Source organism: Lepidochelys olivacea (genome assembly GCF_965140295.1).
Source record: "Lepidochelys olivacea isolate rLepOli2 genome assembly, chromosome: 26".
Classification (NCBI taxonomy): Eukaryota; Metazoa; Chordata; order Testudines; family Cheloniidae; genus Lepidochelys; species Lepidochelys olivacea.
This window is the reverse complement of record NC_140436.1, coordinates 16,391,135-16,404,921: the sequence shown is the minus strand read 5'-3', so window position 1 is coordinate 16,404,921 and position 13,787 is coordinate 16,391,135. Positions and strand designations below refer to the sequence as shown.

The following is a 13,787-nucleotide window of genomic DNA, read 5'->3' as shown; positions in this document are numbered from 1 at the left end:
ACAAGGTGGGTGAGGCAATATTGGACCAACTTCTTTGGTGGGAGCGACCTGGGACAGACATGGCTACAACAACTCTGCATACAACAATGGCCAGAGAGACAGACAGGCATGGGGAGACAGCTGCCAACAGGGGAGGTCTACATCCAGCCCTGATGACTCAGAGCACAACAAGGGGGACCAGCAAACAATCAGGCCACACCTGGATGCTGGTATTACAGACCTAATCTTTGGTCCCTTTCATCTTGTCTTCTGTTTCATGCTCCCTTGTCCCTAATCAAACCCTCTGTACTTACTAAATAAAACCTTCCGCGGCTTCATCTCCCAGGGAGCACGCCGTGGATGTGCTTCCCAGTTCAGCCAGCGTTCAGTTGCCTGACAGTGGATGTCATTTCACTGTCGCAGCAGATTGGATTGGAGCAGAAGCTCTGAGCAGAGATGGCTTCGTGCACGTTACATAAGACAGCAATGATCACTGGAACATAAGAGCTAGCGTGAGCTCTGAAGAGCTGCTGCTGGAAATCTGGATGGGTTACTCTGGTAACACAGGTTTCAGAGTAGCAGCCGTGTTAGTCTGTATTCACAAAAAGAAAAGGAGTACTTGTGGCACCTGAGAGACGAACAAATTTATTTGAGCATAAGCTTTCGTGAGCTACAGCTCACTTCATCAGATGCATTCATCGGATGCATTTCTGGTAACACACTGAAGGGAAACAATTTGAGGGGGAGGAGGGCTCACAGACCTGGTTATGATAAACATCTACAGCTAGGAGTTTTAAATGATAAGACTGAAGAAAGGAATGATTGAAAAGACAGCATAGATTGGGGGACTGAGACCCCCCAATTTGAGAGACTGAGCTTTTCACCACTAGAGCATCAGTTCCAATATTGTCTCACATGCAGGAGAAGGACAAGGAATGGGTCTTTCACCTCTAGGACACTGGTTCTGATCCAGCCACACATGGGGAGCACTGGCTGGATGGATGGCTCTCTCTTGGGAGGCAGGGAATGGGACAGGGGGCCTTTCCCCTCTAAACCAGTGGCTGCATCTGGCATCGTGTCAGAGGTGTTTGGTTAGTTTAGGGAGTAGGATGAAGAGCCTTCCACAACTACAACAGCAGTTCTAATCCAGCCCCGGGTTAATGGCTTTTCTACGACCCCCCGCAAATATTAAAAGTATTTTAAAGACAGCTGGGTCTCAAGGGTGCCCATAATGAACAAGACTAGCGGATGTCTTCAGCTTTCCTGTATCTTTAATAGGGTGAAGAGTCAGGCTGCACTTCACTCTCTATATCAGGAGGCAATGAAGGTAACACTGGCTTTGATTTAACAAGGTGAGGCCTATACTAGACATTTTTATGTCTGGTATAACTTCCCACCCTCAGAGCTCCAGCAGTGTGCAGAAAGAACCCAGATTGTTGTGTTTTAACCAGCATCTCTTGTGGACCTCTAGTTACACCACTGCACTAGGACCCAAGAGACCTGTCTTCTACTCCTGGCTCTGCCAGAGATCTACTGCATAGCTGTAGGCAAGCCGTCTAGCCAGATTGTTAGCTCTGCGACAGGGACTATCCCTCACCATGTGTTTGTACAAGGTAGAACTGCAGGTGCTACTGTAATCATAATAGACTTGCTGAGAGCAGGTTAGATCAGCAGTCTGCAACCTTTTTTCAACTGTGAGCCCCTAAAAATTTTGGAATGGAAGTGCAGCCCCCTTTGGAAATGACAGACATAGTCGGCAGACCCCCCATGGACCACAGGTTGAAAACCATGGTTCTATGGCAGTGGTTCCCAAACTGGGGTTTGTGAACCCCTGGGGGTTTGCAAAATGTAGGGAAAAAAATTCCCTAATGGAGGACAGAGCTGTCCCTAGGGACCCCGGGCAGCATGGGGCCAGCAGCCCAGAGCCCCTGGACTTCCAAGAGCTAAGCAGATCAAAGCAATCATATCTATCACACTGAGGAGATTTAAATTTCAAGACTCCTTATAAGAAATGGAAAGGGAGGTGGATATTTTTGCTGTTTTAAAAATTGAATAGGCAGCTAGTATTGTTTTTTAAATGATTATAAAGAACAAGTTTAAGCTTTGTTGTAACGTGCATTGTTTGCCTGGACTGCTCAAGACCTGAATGCTTGTGTAGGAGAAACTCTGAGTTGGCTTCTTAAATACCTTCATGCTGTTTCACATCTGATACTCCTTGATGAAACATAGGAGTCTTGTCTAAAAACAGGCTTATTCAAAGTGATACAAGCTACGAAAGTGAGATCTTGGAAGAGTGTTGCTGTTTTCATAATGTAATAAAAATACTGTAATGATAAATAATAACTAATAATAAATAGTGTGTAATAAGCATGTCATAAAAACAAATTGTGTATTTCCAAGATCGCTGCTTTTATAATTTATACTCAGGTAAAGGAGAAAATCCCTGGAAATATTCATTTTTAGGAGGGGGTTCACGAGACTTGACATTTCAAGGTTGGTATTTGTACCAAACCTGGATGCAAACAGGTACAGTTTGGGAACCACTGCTCTATGGGAATGACAACCTTTCACAAAGCCCTTAGGCATAGTCTGCGGACCCCTGAAAACCACTGGGTTAGATGAATTTTATGGTGACTAAAATGCCCAAAACCTGTCCAGGACAATGTTGACACAAGAATAAAAGGGGATAAACTGGCCAGGAGCAAATCTAGGCTGGAAATGAGAAGAAGGTTTCTAACTCTAACCCGACCTTTTGGCTTTTCTCCTGTGGTTTACTCATCTGGAGTGGGCCAGATTTTGAAAGATCTGTCTCCTAGTGGGGTCTAGGTGCCTGGGCTTAGCACAACCCAGGTCTGAGGTTGTCACAGTGCCGAGAGGTTTAGAGAGAGGTTCTGGAACAGCATCCCAGTAGGAATAGTGGGGGCAAACAACCTAATAGTTTGAAGCTGGAGCTTGATAAATTTAAACGGGATATGACAGGGTGACCTGGGACAGCAAGGGACTGGACTCCATGACCCAGGAAGACCTTGTCAGTCCTATGTATGGTGGTGCAGGTGCAACAGTCAAAACAATGGCAGGGAATTTTAAGGGCCTGCAGCTCTCATTGACTTCAGCTCACCACTTGAAAACCAGGCCCTAAGAAAGTAGTGTAGACAAGGCCAAAGAGGCTGCAGTCTGGCCAAATGTCTAGTTATTTGACATGAACTTTGCATCCAGGTTTGGCACAAATTAGGATATAGCTAGGGGCAGGATTTGCAGAGGGCTGAGCACTTGTCACTCCCAGGAAGCCACGGGGTGCTCAGAGTTGGATCATCTGCACAGCAGGCAGCACTAGGAAAGGGTTTGGGGAAATACCAGTCTCCTCTGGGTGGGGTGGGTGCCAGCAGACCCAATTCACTATCTGTTACCAGGGAGAGTCTCCGCACAGCACTTTTGCGCAGCTATTTGTCACTGGGTACTCATCATTCACCAAAAGCTCTTTGAAAAAAAACAAACCTGTATTTAGGAAACTGACTACATAACTGGAAGGAAAAACAGTCTAACAGAGCAGGTGAAACAGAGAGTCAAGGTCCCATTCCCAGCTCTGGGAGGGAAGTGGGACCTAGGGGGTTAGAGCAGGGGGCTGGGAGTCAGGACTCCTGGGTTCTATCCTTGATTCTAGGAGAGGACTGGGGTCTAGGGGGTTAGAGCATGAGACTCTGTTCCCCTGCCCTTTGCCCTTTACCCAAGAGGGAAGCAGGTGTAAAGTGCTACCATTCTCCTCAGGTGGGTTTTACACCGTTTGCTCTGGGGTAAATGACTGCACACGGCCCAGAGCAATAGAGAATCAGGAATTCTGTTACTAAGCCACCACTAAGTAGCTGTGCTTTTGGGGAAATCACTTCCTGTCTCTAGACAACGCATCTGCGCTCTGCTCCTGCTCCCTGGATTTAGTCCCTCTTCCTCCTCCTCTTCAAAGTCATTGGCCTCTTCCCAGTAAACTGTTCCCGCCCCTTAATGGCTGTTACCTGTTTTCAGCTGCCCCCCTCCCCAACCACACCCCAACCCACCTGCCCCACACACACCTTCCCCACCTCACACTTGTCCCCTTCCTCCCCACCCCAGCTGCTCACTTGCCCCCTTTTCCACCCATCCTCCAACTTCTACCTGCCCCGCCCCTACCACACGTTGGCCCCACACTCTTTTACTTGCCACCTAACTCCCTCTCATTAGCTCCTGCCCTCTCCTGCACTTGACACCTTCTCCCATCCCTCCTCTCCTGCACCCACCCTCTCCCCTCACCTCACACGCACCCCTACCCCCTGTTCCCTTCCACTCACAACCGTCCCCCTCCCCTCCACACCCTTCCCATTTGCCCTCTCCCCCAGCTGCTTCCTACCTGCTGCTCCACTAACTGCCTCTCCCCACACTTGACATCTGTCACTCCCACACCTACTCCCAGCTGCCCCTTCTCCTCCCCTACCTGTCCTTCCCTCCCCTTCCCACTTACCCCTTCCCTCACCTGCCCACCTCCCCCCAGCTACTCTTTCCACCTGCCCCCTCCCCTCACACACTTCCCCTTCCCCTTCCCATCACATCTGCCCCTCCCCTGACCCCCTCCCTCCCAGCTACCCTTTCCACCTGTCCCTTCACATTGCCCCCTCCCCACCTGCCCCCTCTCCTCACTTGCCCTCCCCCCCACATCCATCCCTCTGAAATCTGCCCCTCCTCCTGCTCCCACAGCTACCCTTTCCACCTGCCCCTCCCATCTCCCCAAGCTACTCCCTCTTTCATCCTGCCACTCCCCTCACTCCTCCGCTATGCCCCCCACGCCTTCACATCTGCCCCTTCCCTCAGCCCTGCCCCGCACGCTCCACTCCAACTCGCCCCTCGGGTCTCCCCCGCCCGCCGCGCAACGGACGCTCTCGAGAGGCGCGCGAGCCCGTTAGGGAGCCAATGAGAAACTGCCCGGGTGAAGGAGCGCGCGCCGCTTGACTGGCGGTTGGGGCGGGGCGGGGCGAGGGGGCGCAGCGAGCGCTCGCCGCTTCTCTGACAGTTGGTGAGCGGAGCTTGGAGGAGAGACTGGGATGGGAAGCAGCCCTGTCAATCCTAACGAGAGAGGCGCCGGATTGGACAAGCAGGAGGATGAGGCGGGAAGAGGAGGGTGGGACTAGTACAAGCTGTCAATCTTGCCCAGTCAGGCAGCTGATTGGAGGGCGGGGGAAGAAGGCGAGAAGCTCCTCAAATTCCCTGTGGGATTCATTCCTCACGCCCGTCAAGGTCTGGATGATGGTCTCTCCCCAGGACCCCCCTTCACCGCCCAGGGACAGCCAGGGGAGAGCGGAGGCGGAGGAGGAGTGCACATGGAGGAGTGCCCGGAACCCCCCGACTGAGACTGCGGCCTTGTCGTGCCCGGCTCCCGATTCCCGTTATCTGAGAGGCAGGCGGTGTGCGGAGCCCCAATGCCCCGCAGCCCATCTCCCCACGCGGCTCGAGCGCAGATCTGGCGAAGGCTGCCCCTCTTCCGCAACCCCTGGCTCAGCACAACGAACGCCACGGCAGGGGGCACCCGCAGCCCATGGGCGCAGCCCCCGGCAGCGGTCGTTAGTCAGGGCTCGTTAGCTGACGGCCCACAATGCGGCGTGAAGCACCACTCGCTGCGCGCACCCGCCGCACGGACTGGGGGAGCAGCTGGGACTACGGCCGACCCAGCCGAGCCCTGCCTGTCGGGGGAGAGCGCCCCCTGCTCCGCCCCCTGCCCCGCAGAGCCCCCTCGCGCCGCCCTGGGACCGGCCCTGCCTGTCGGGGGAGAGCGCCCCCTGCTCCGCCCCCTGCCCCGCAGAGCCCCCTCGCGCCGCCCTGGGACCGGCCCTGCCTGTCGGGGGAGAGCGCCCCCTGCTGGGCCCCCCGCCCCGCCCCCTGCTGAGCCCCCTCGCGCCGCCCTGGGACCGGCCCTGCCTGTCGGGGGAGAGCGCCCCCTGCTGGGCCCCCCGCCCCCTGCCCCGCAGAGCCCCCTCGCGCCGCCCTGGGACCGGCCCTGCCTGTCGGGGGAGAGCGCCCCCTGCCGGGTCCCTGCCCCGCCCCCTGCTGAGCCCCCTAGCGCCCCTGCGACCGGCCCTGCCTGTCGGGGGAGAGCGCCCCCTGCTGAGGCCCCCGCCCTGCCCCCTGCTGAGCCCCCTAGCGCCCCTGCGACCGGCCCTGCCTGTCGGGGGAGAGCGCCCCCTGCTGCGCCCCCCGCCCCCTGCCCCGCAGAGCCCCCTCGCGCCGCCCTGGGACCGGCCCTGCCTGTCGGGGGAGAGCGCCCCCTGCTGCGCCCCCCGCCCCCTGCCCCGCAGAGCCCCCTCGCGCCGCCCTGGGACCGGCCCTGCCTGCTGGGGGAGAGCGCCCCCTGCTGGGCCCCCCGCCCCCTGCCCCGCAGAGCCCCCTCGCGCCGACCCAGCCGAGCCCTGCCTGTCGGGGGAGAGCGCCCCCTGCTGCGCCCCCCGCCCCCTGCCCCGCAGAGCCCCCTCGCGCCGCCCTGCGACCGGCCCTGCCTGTCGGGGGAGAGCGCCCCCTGCTGGGCCCCCCGCCCCCTGCCCCACAGAGCCCCCTCGCGCCGCCCTGGGACCGGCCCTGCCTGCTGGGGGAGAGCGCCCCCTGCTGGGTCCCCCGCCCCCTGCCCCGCAGAGCCCCCTCGCGCCGACCCAGCCGAGCCCTGCCTGTCGGGGGAGAGCGCCCCCTGCCGGGTCCCTGCCCCGCCCCCTGCTGAGCCCCCTAGCGCCCCTGCGACCGGCCCTGCCTGTCGGGGGAGAGCGCCCCCTGCTGCGCCCCCCGCCCCCTGCTGAGCCCCCTAGCGCCCCTGCGACCGGCCCCGCCTGTCGGGGGAGAGCGCCCCCTGCTGAGGCCCCCGCCCTGCCCCCTGCTGAGGCCCCTAGCGCCGCCCTGGGACCGGCCCTGCCTGCTGGGGGAGAGCGCCCCCTCCTGGGTCCCCCGCCCCGCTCCCTGCCCCACAGAGCCCCCTCGGGCCGCCCTGGGACTGGCCCTGCCTGCCGGGGAAGAGCGCCCCCTTCACCCCGCCCCCTGCAGCACAGTGCCCCCTAGTGCCACCCTGGGGCCAGCCCTGCACAGGCTGGGAGAGATTCGTGGGGGCTCGGGAGCGCCATCTGGATCCCCGCTCCCCCCATACATACCTTCCCTGAGACAGGGATCTCACCTGCCCACCCCCCACACTTAGCTGCACCAGGCACAGGCATCGGCTCTGTGTGAGGGCAGGGCTGGGCCAAGGTGCAGGGAAGGGAAGGGAAGTGTCATTAGTGCTCTTTTAAATGGAAATATAATCAAGGGCTCTTCTCACCCATGAGCTTAATTACAGCCCCTGGAGATTCTGCTCAGCCCCTCCCCCACACCCATGAGTACCCCAGGGGTAAATGCAGGTCAAAGGGGAAGTGCCCCCCCTCCGCATGTGGGTAGAATGTGGCAGGGGTTGGGAGCCAGAACTCCTGGTTTCTCTCCCCAGCTCTATGAGGGGAGTGGGGTCTGGTGGGTTAGAGCAGGGGGGCTGGGAGCCAGGACTCCTGGGTTATATACCCAGCCCTCTCTAGTACCCTTTCTATGCCTCAGTTTCCCCAACTCTAACATGGAGCTGATTCTGCCCTATGTGCAGGGGTGGGGTGGACAAGCTGTGTTGGCAGAAGCGACACGCGAGGGGGCTGGGATGCTAGCTTCGGAGTTGCCTGCTGTCATAAATATAAAGGGAAGGGTAAACACCTTTACACACCTTTAAAAAGGTAAACACCTTTAAAATCCCTCCTAGCCAGAGGAAAAACCCTTTCACCTGTAAAGGGTTAAGAAGCTAGGATAACCTCGCTGGAACCTGACCAAAATGACCAATGAGGAGACAAGATACTTTCAAAAGCTGGGAGGAGGGAGAAAAACAAAAGGGTCTGTGTCTGTCTGTGTCAAGGTTCCTCCCCCACTCTGAACTCTAGGGTACAGATGTGGGGACCTGCATGAAAACCTCCTAAGCTTACTTTTACCAGCTTAGGTTAAAACTTCCCCAAGGTACAAATTTATTTTACCCTTTGCCCTTGGAATTTCCACTGCCACCAGCAAACTTTAACTGGGTTTACTGGGAAACGTAGTTTGGACACGTCTTTCCCCCCAAAATCCTCCCAACCCTTGCACCCCACTTCCTGGGGAAGGTTTGGTAAAAATCCTCACCAATTTGCATAGGTGACCACAGACCCAAACCCTTGGATCTGAGAACAATGAAAAAGCATTCAGTTTTTTTACAAGAAGACTTTTAATAGAAGTAAAGGAATCACCTCTGTAAAATCAGGATGGTAGATACCTTAGAGGGTAATTAGATTAAAAACATAGAGAATCCCTCTAGGCAAAACCTTAAGTTACAAAAAAGGTTCACAGACAGAAATAGTCAGTCTATTCAGCACAGTTCTTTTCTCAGGGTATGTCTACACTATAAAATTAGGTCGAATTTATAGAAGTCGGTTTTTTAGAAATTGGTTTTATATATTCGAGTGTGTGTGTCCCCACAGAAAATGCTCTAAGTGCATTAAGTGCATTAACTCGGTGGAGTGCTTCCACAGTACCGAGGCTAGAGTCGACTTCCGGAGCGTTGCATTGTGGGTAGCTATCCGACAGTTCCCGCAGTCTCCGCTGCCCATTGGAATTCTGGGTTGAGATCCCAATGCCTGACGGGGCTAAACCATTGTCGCGGGTGGTTCTGGGTACATATCGTCAGGCCCCCGTTCCCTCCCTCCCTCCGTGAAAGCAAGGGCAGACAATTGTTTTGCGCCTTTTTTCCTGAGTTACCTGTGCAGACGCCATACCACAGCAAGCATGGATCCTGCTCAGCTCACCGTCACCGTATGTCTCCTGGGTGCTGGCAGACGTGGTACTGCATTGCTACAGCAGCAGCAACCCATTGCCTTGTGGCAGCAGATGGTGCAATAGGACAGGTAGCCGTCATCATCATGTCCGAGGTGCTCCTGGTTGCCTGTGTGAGGTTGATCAGGAGCGCCTGGGCAGACATGGGCGCAGGGACTAAATCTGGAGTGACTTGATCAAGTCATTCTCTTTAGTCCTGCAGTCAGTCCTATTGAACCATCTTATGGTGAGCAGGCAGGTGATACGGATTGCTAGTAGTCCTATTGCATCATCTTATGCCGGGCAGGCAAGAGATGAGGATGGCTAGCAGTCCTATTGTACCATCTTCTGCCGAGCAGCCATGAGATGTGGATGGCATGCAGTCCTTCTGCACTGTCTGCTGCCAGCCAAAGATGTAAAAGATAGATGGAGTGTATCAAAACAAGAAATAGACCAGATTTGTTTTGTACTCATTTGCAAACCCCCCCCCCCGCCCCCGTCTAGGGGACTCATTCCTCTAGGTCACACTGCAGTCGCTCACAGAGAAGGTGCAGCGAGGTAAATCTAGCCATGTATCAATCAGAGGCCAGACTAACCTCCTTGTTCCAATAAGAACAGTAACTTAGGTGCACCATTTCTTATTGGAACCCTCCGTGAATTCCTGCCTGAAATGTAAAGCCTTGATGTAAAGCCACCCCCTTTGTTGATTTTAGCTCCCTGTAAGCCAACCCTGTAAGTCATATCGTCAGTCTCCCCTCCCTGCATCAGAGCAACGGCAAACAATCGTGCATCTGAGTTGAGAGTGCTGTCCAGAGCAGTCACAATGGAGCACTCTGGGATAACTCCCGGAGGCCAATACCGTCAAATTGTGTCCACAGTACCCCAAATTTGACCCGGCAAGGCCGATTTAAGCGCTAATCCACTTGTCAGGGGTGGAGTAAGGAAATCGATTTTAAGAGCCCTTTAAGTCGAAATAAAGGGCTTCATCGTGTGGACAGGTGCAGGTTTACATCGATTTAACGCTGCTAAATTCGACCTAAAGTCCTAGTGTAGACCAGGCCATACCTAGCTAGATTACTTACTAAATTCTAAGACTCCATTCCTGTTCTATCCCCGGCAAAAGCAGCATACAGACAGACACAGACCCTTTGTTTCTCTCCCTCCTCCCAGCTTTCGAAAGTATCTTGTCTCCTCATTGGTCATTTTGGTCAGGTGCCAGCGAGGTTACCTTTAGCTTCTTAACCCTTTACAGGTGAGAGGATTTTTCCTCTGGCCAGAAGGGATTTTAAAGGGGTTTACCCTTGTCTTTATATTTATGACAGTCTGTGTGATGTTTTTGCCGGGGACAGAACAGGAATGGAGTCTTAGAATTTAGTAAGTAATCTAGCTAGGTATGCGTTAGATTATGATTTCTTTAAATGGCTGAGAAATTAAGCTGTGCTGAATAGAATGGATATTCCTGTCTGTGTGGCTTTTTGTAACTTAAGGTTTTGCCTAGAGGGATTCTCTATGTTTTGAATCTAATTACCCTCTAAGGTAGTTACCATCCTGATTTTACAGAGGTGATTCTTTTTTACTTTTTACTACAGGCCAGTCAGCCTCACCTCAGTCCCTGGAAAAATCATGGAGCAGGTCCTCAAGGAATCAATTCTGAAGCAGTTTGAGGAGAGGAAAGTGATCAGGAACAGTCAGCATGGATTCACCAAGGGCAAGTCATGCCTGACTAACCTAATTGCCTTTTATGACGAGATAACTGGCTCTGTGGATGAGGGGAAAGCGGTGGACATGTTATTCCTTGACTTTAGCAAAGCTTTTGATATGGACTCCCACAGTATTCTTGCCAGCAAGTTAAAGAAGTATGGGCTGGTGAATGGATTATAAAGTGGATAGAAAGCTGGCTAGATCGTCGGGCTCAACGGGTAGTGATCAATGGCTCCGTGTCTAGTTGGCAGCCGGTATCAAGCAGAGTGCCCCAAGGATCGGTCCTGGGGCCAGTTTTATTCAATATCTTCATTAATGATCTGGAGGATGGTGTAGATTGCACCCTCAGCAAGTTTGCAGAGGACACTAAACTGGGAGGAGAGGTAGATACGCTGGAGGGTAGGGATAGGATACAGAGGGACCTAGAAAAATTAGAGGATTAGGCCAAAAGAAATCTGATGAGGTTCAACAAGGATAAATGCAGAGTCCTGCACTTAGGATGGAAGAATCCCATGCACCACTACAGACTAGGGACCGAATGGCTAGGCAGCAGTTCTGCAGAAAAGGACCTAGGGGTTACAGTGGACGAGAAGCTGGATATGAGTCAACAGTGTGCCCTTGTTGCCAAGAAGGCTAATGGCATTTTGGGATGTATATGTAGGGGCATTGCCAGCAGATCGAGGGACGTGATCGTTCCCCTCTATTGGACACTGGTGAGGCCTCATCTGGAGCACTGTGTCCAGTTTTGGGCCCCACACTACAAGAAGGATGTGGACAAATTGGAAAGAGTCCAGCGGAGGGCAACAAAAATGATTAGGGGACTGGAACACATTACTTATGAGGAGAGGCTGAGGGAACTGGGGATGTTTAGTCTACGGAAGAGAAGAATGAGGGGGGATTTGATAGCTGTTTTAACTACCTGAAAGCAGATTCCAAAGAGGATGGCTCTAGGCTGTTCTCAGTGGTAGCAGGTGACAGAACAAGGAGTAATGGTCTCAAGTTGCAGTGGGGGAGGTTTAGGTTGGATATTAGGAAAAACTTTTTCACTAGGAGGGTGGTGAAGCACTGGAATGGGTTACCTAGGGAGGTGATGGACTCTCCTTCCTTAGCGGTTTTTAAGGTCAGGCTTGACAAAGCCCTGGCTGGGATGATTTCGTTGGGTATTGGTCCTGCTTTGAGAAGGGGTTGGACTAGATGACCTCCTGAGATCCCTTCCAACCCTGATATTCTATGATTCTATGAAACCAGGGTCCTGGCTTCTAGGCCCGTACACCATCTACTAACCCCAGATTAGCCCTGCCCCTACTGCCCACAGCTCTCCCCCACAGCATCACCAGGGGCCCCATTTTCAGAGCTGGGTGACCCAGCTTTGGGATGGAAGAAGGAGATGGTGTTGGAGGGTAGGGGAGACCCGGGTTCGTGTCTTGTTTCTGCTTGTTTCACAGCCCCATCAGATCTGCTTGCCTTGATCCTGCAGAAGGATGCTGGAATAGGGCTGGCTACCTCCCAAGTACCCCCTCATGGCTTGCCTTGGTGCTGCAGTGGCTCTGTCTCAGTTTCCCCTCTCCACAGGGCACCTGAACCGCTCCCCACCACAGTTTAAAACAAGGTTCCCTTTCCAGGGGCCAATTTCAGTTCTGCCAATGAAGTGGTAAAAACAGTGGCTGTCTGGCTTTCTGCTCTCTTTCCAGCCACACCCCCCAGGATTTCTTGTCACTCCACACACTCTGGCTCAGAGATTCCAGAAAGCCAAAAAACCCTGTGCTGTTCTGGTGTTACTCAGCCATCTTCTCCAGGCCTTTGCTGAAATGTCCCTTTCCCTTTACTCAGGCCTCTCCTGTAGGGGAAAAACTACAAGTTCCATTTTGTTTAGACACTTCGCCATTTTGTTTGTAAGGAGTTGTTGTTTGTCCACCATGTTGGTGACCTTCTTCTTGAGAAAATTGGCACCTTTTTCTCTCTACAGCAGGAAAGAGCAAGGGTCACATGGCCTGTTTTCTGCCTAGTATCAGGAGAGCATAAAAGACTGCTGCACCCAAGAGGAGAGGCTGTCCCTCCCAGTGGCAGTGCAGTACATGTCCTAGCCAAGACTTTGAGGGATCTACAGAAGACCACAGAAGAAGATCCAAACTCCATAGTTCCAGCTATCAGTTCCTGATTGATTCCAATCTTACCTGTATCCTGAACTCCTGTGTCCTCACCTTGCTGTCCTGATGTATTCCATCCATGATGTCCTCTGTCGTGGGTCCATTCCTCTGAACCTGATGTGGTATGCTGTGTACCTCTGTACCTTACCCTGTAAATTCCCCTTTGTCCTTATGGGTTTGGGACCTTGACTTTAAGTCAGTTTGTCATGCCAACCTGTACCTGTATGCCCTTTGTATATTGTTTTGCTGGGGGTCCTATGAGTTACTGTTTCCTGTTTGAGTCGCTGTTTATTAAACCAGTTTTCATTATAGTTAATCCTGTCCTTAGTTTTCTCACCATTGATAGATGCGTTTTGGGGGAATGAGTCTGGTGGGCGGGGACTCCGAGGTGTGGAACCTGGAGCACATCCAGTTAACCACAGGCAAGATCTGAGTTCCTGGTTAACACTCCCTTATTTATCCCCAAAGCCTAACTGAGTCACATGAGCCATTATCCTTTTTCCCACCTGGGTGGGTGCATTAACAATGTTGCAGGTGGGGCAGAGAGACCCATTTCCTGTGCAGGGTGCTCTGGCACAATCCCCCCAATGACAGAGTGCCCCAGGGCTGGGCAGCTGCGGGGGCAGAAGCTTGGTCCTGCCGGCTCCAGGGGCTCCTGCTGCAGGACAGGCTCCGCCTGCCCCCACCAGCAGCCAAGCTTCCCCCTCCCGCAAGCGTGCCATGTTCCCGCCCCTCCCCCTCCCAGCGTTTCCCCTGCCACTGAACAGCTGTTTGCCAGCGCTCTGGGAGGGAGGGAGGGAGGGAGGGGGCGGGGCCGCAGTGTGCTCGGGGGAGGAGACAAAGAAGAGGTGGGGCTGGGCCTTGGGGAAGGGGTGGGGGTGGGGGGAATCGGGGCAGGGCAGAGCAAAGGCAGGGCCCCCACACTCCCCCTACAAATGCCCTCGCAGCCCCCTGCCATGAGCTACTCAGGGCAGGGGCCTGGGAGCAACCCCCATGAACCCAGCCCACACACCCAGCCCCCTGCCCTGACTCCTGGAACCCCCCCGCCACATCCCCATCCCCACCCTGAGCACCAAGCAAGAGCTCCTGCACCCCTCTCACCAAACAGGAGCTGTC

The 13,787-nt window shown here is 54.2% G+C and overlaps 1 long non-coding RNA gene across 1 annotated transcript; it reads left to right on the top strand.

The window, feature by feature from the left end:
• Nucleotides 1-5,142: 5,142 nt before the first annotated feature.
• On the top strand, nt 5,143-12,982 carry LOC311513417. The gene is made up of 3 exons (XR_014709719.1): nt 5,143-5,238; nt 10,413-10,531; nt 12,491-12,982. It is a non-coding gene; the product is annotated as an uncharacterized lncRNA (long non-coding RNA).
• Nucleotides 12,983-13,787: the final 805 nt, after the last annotated feature.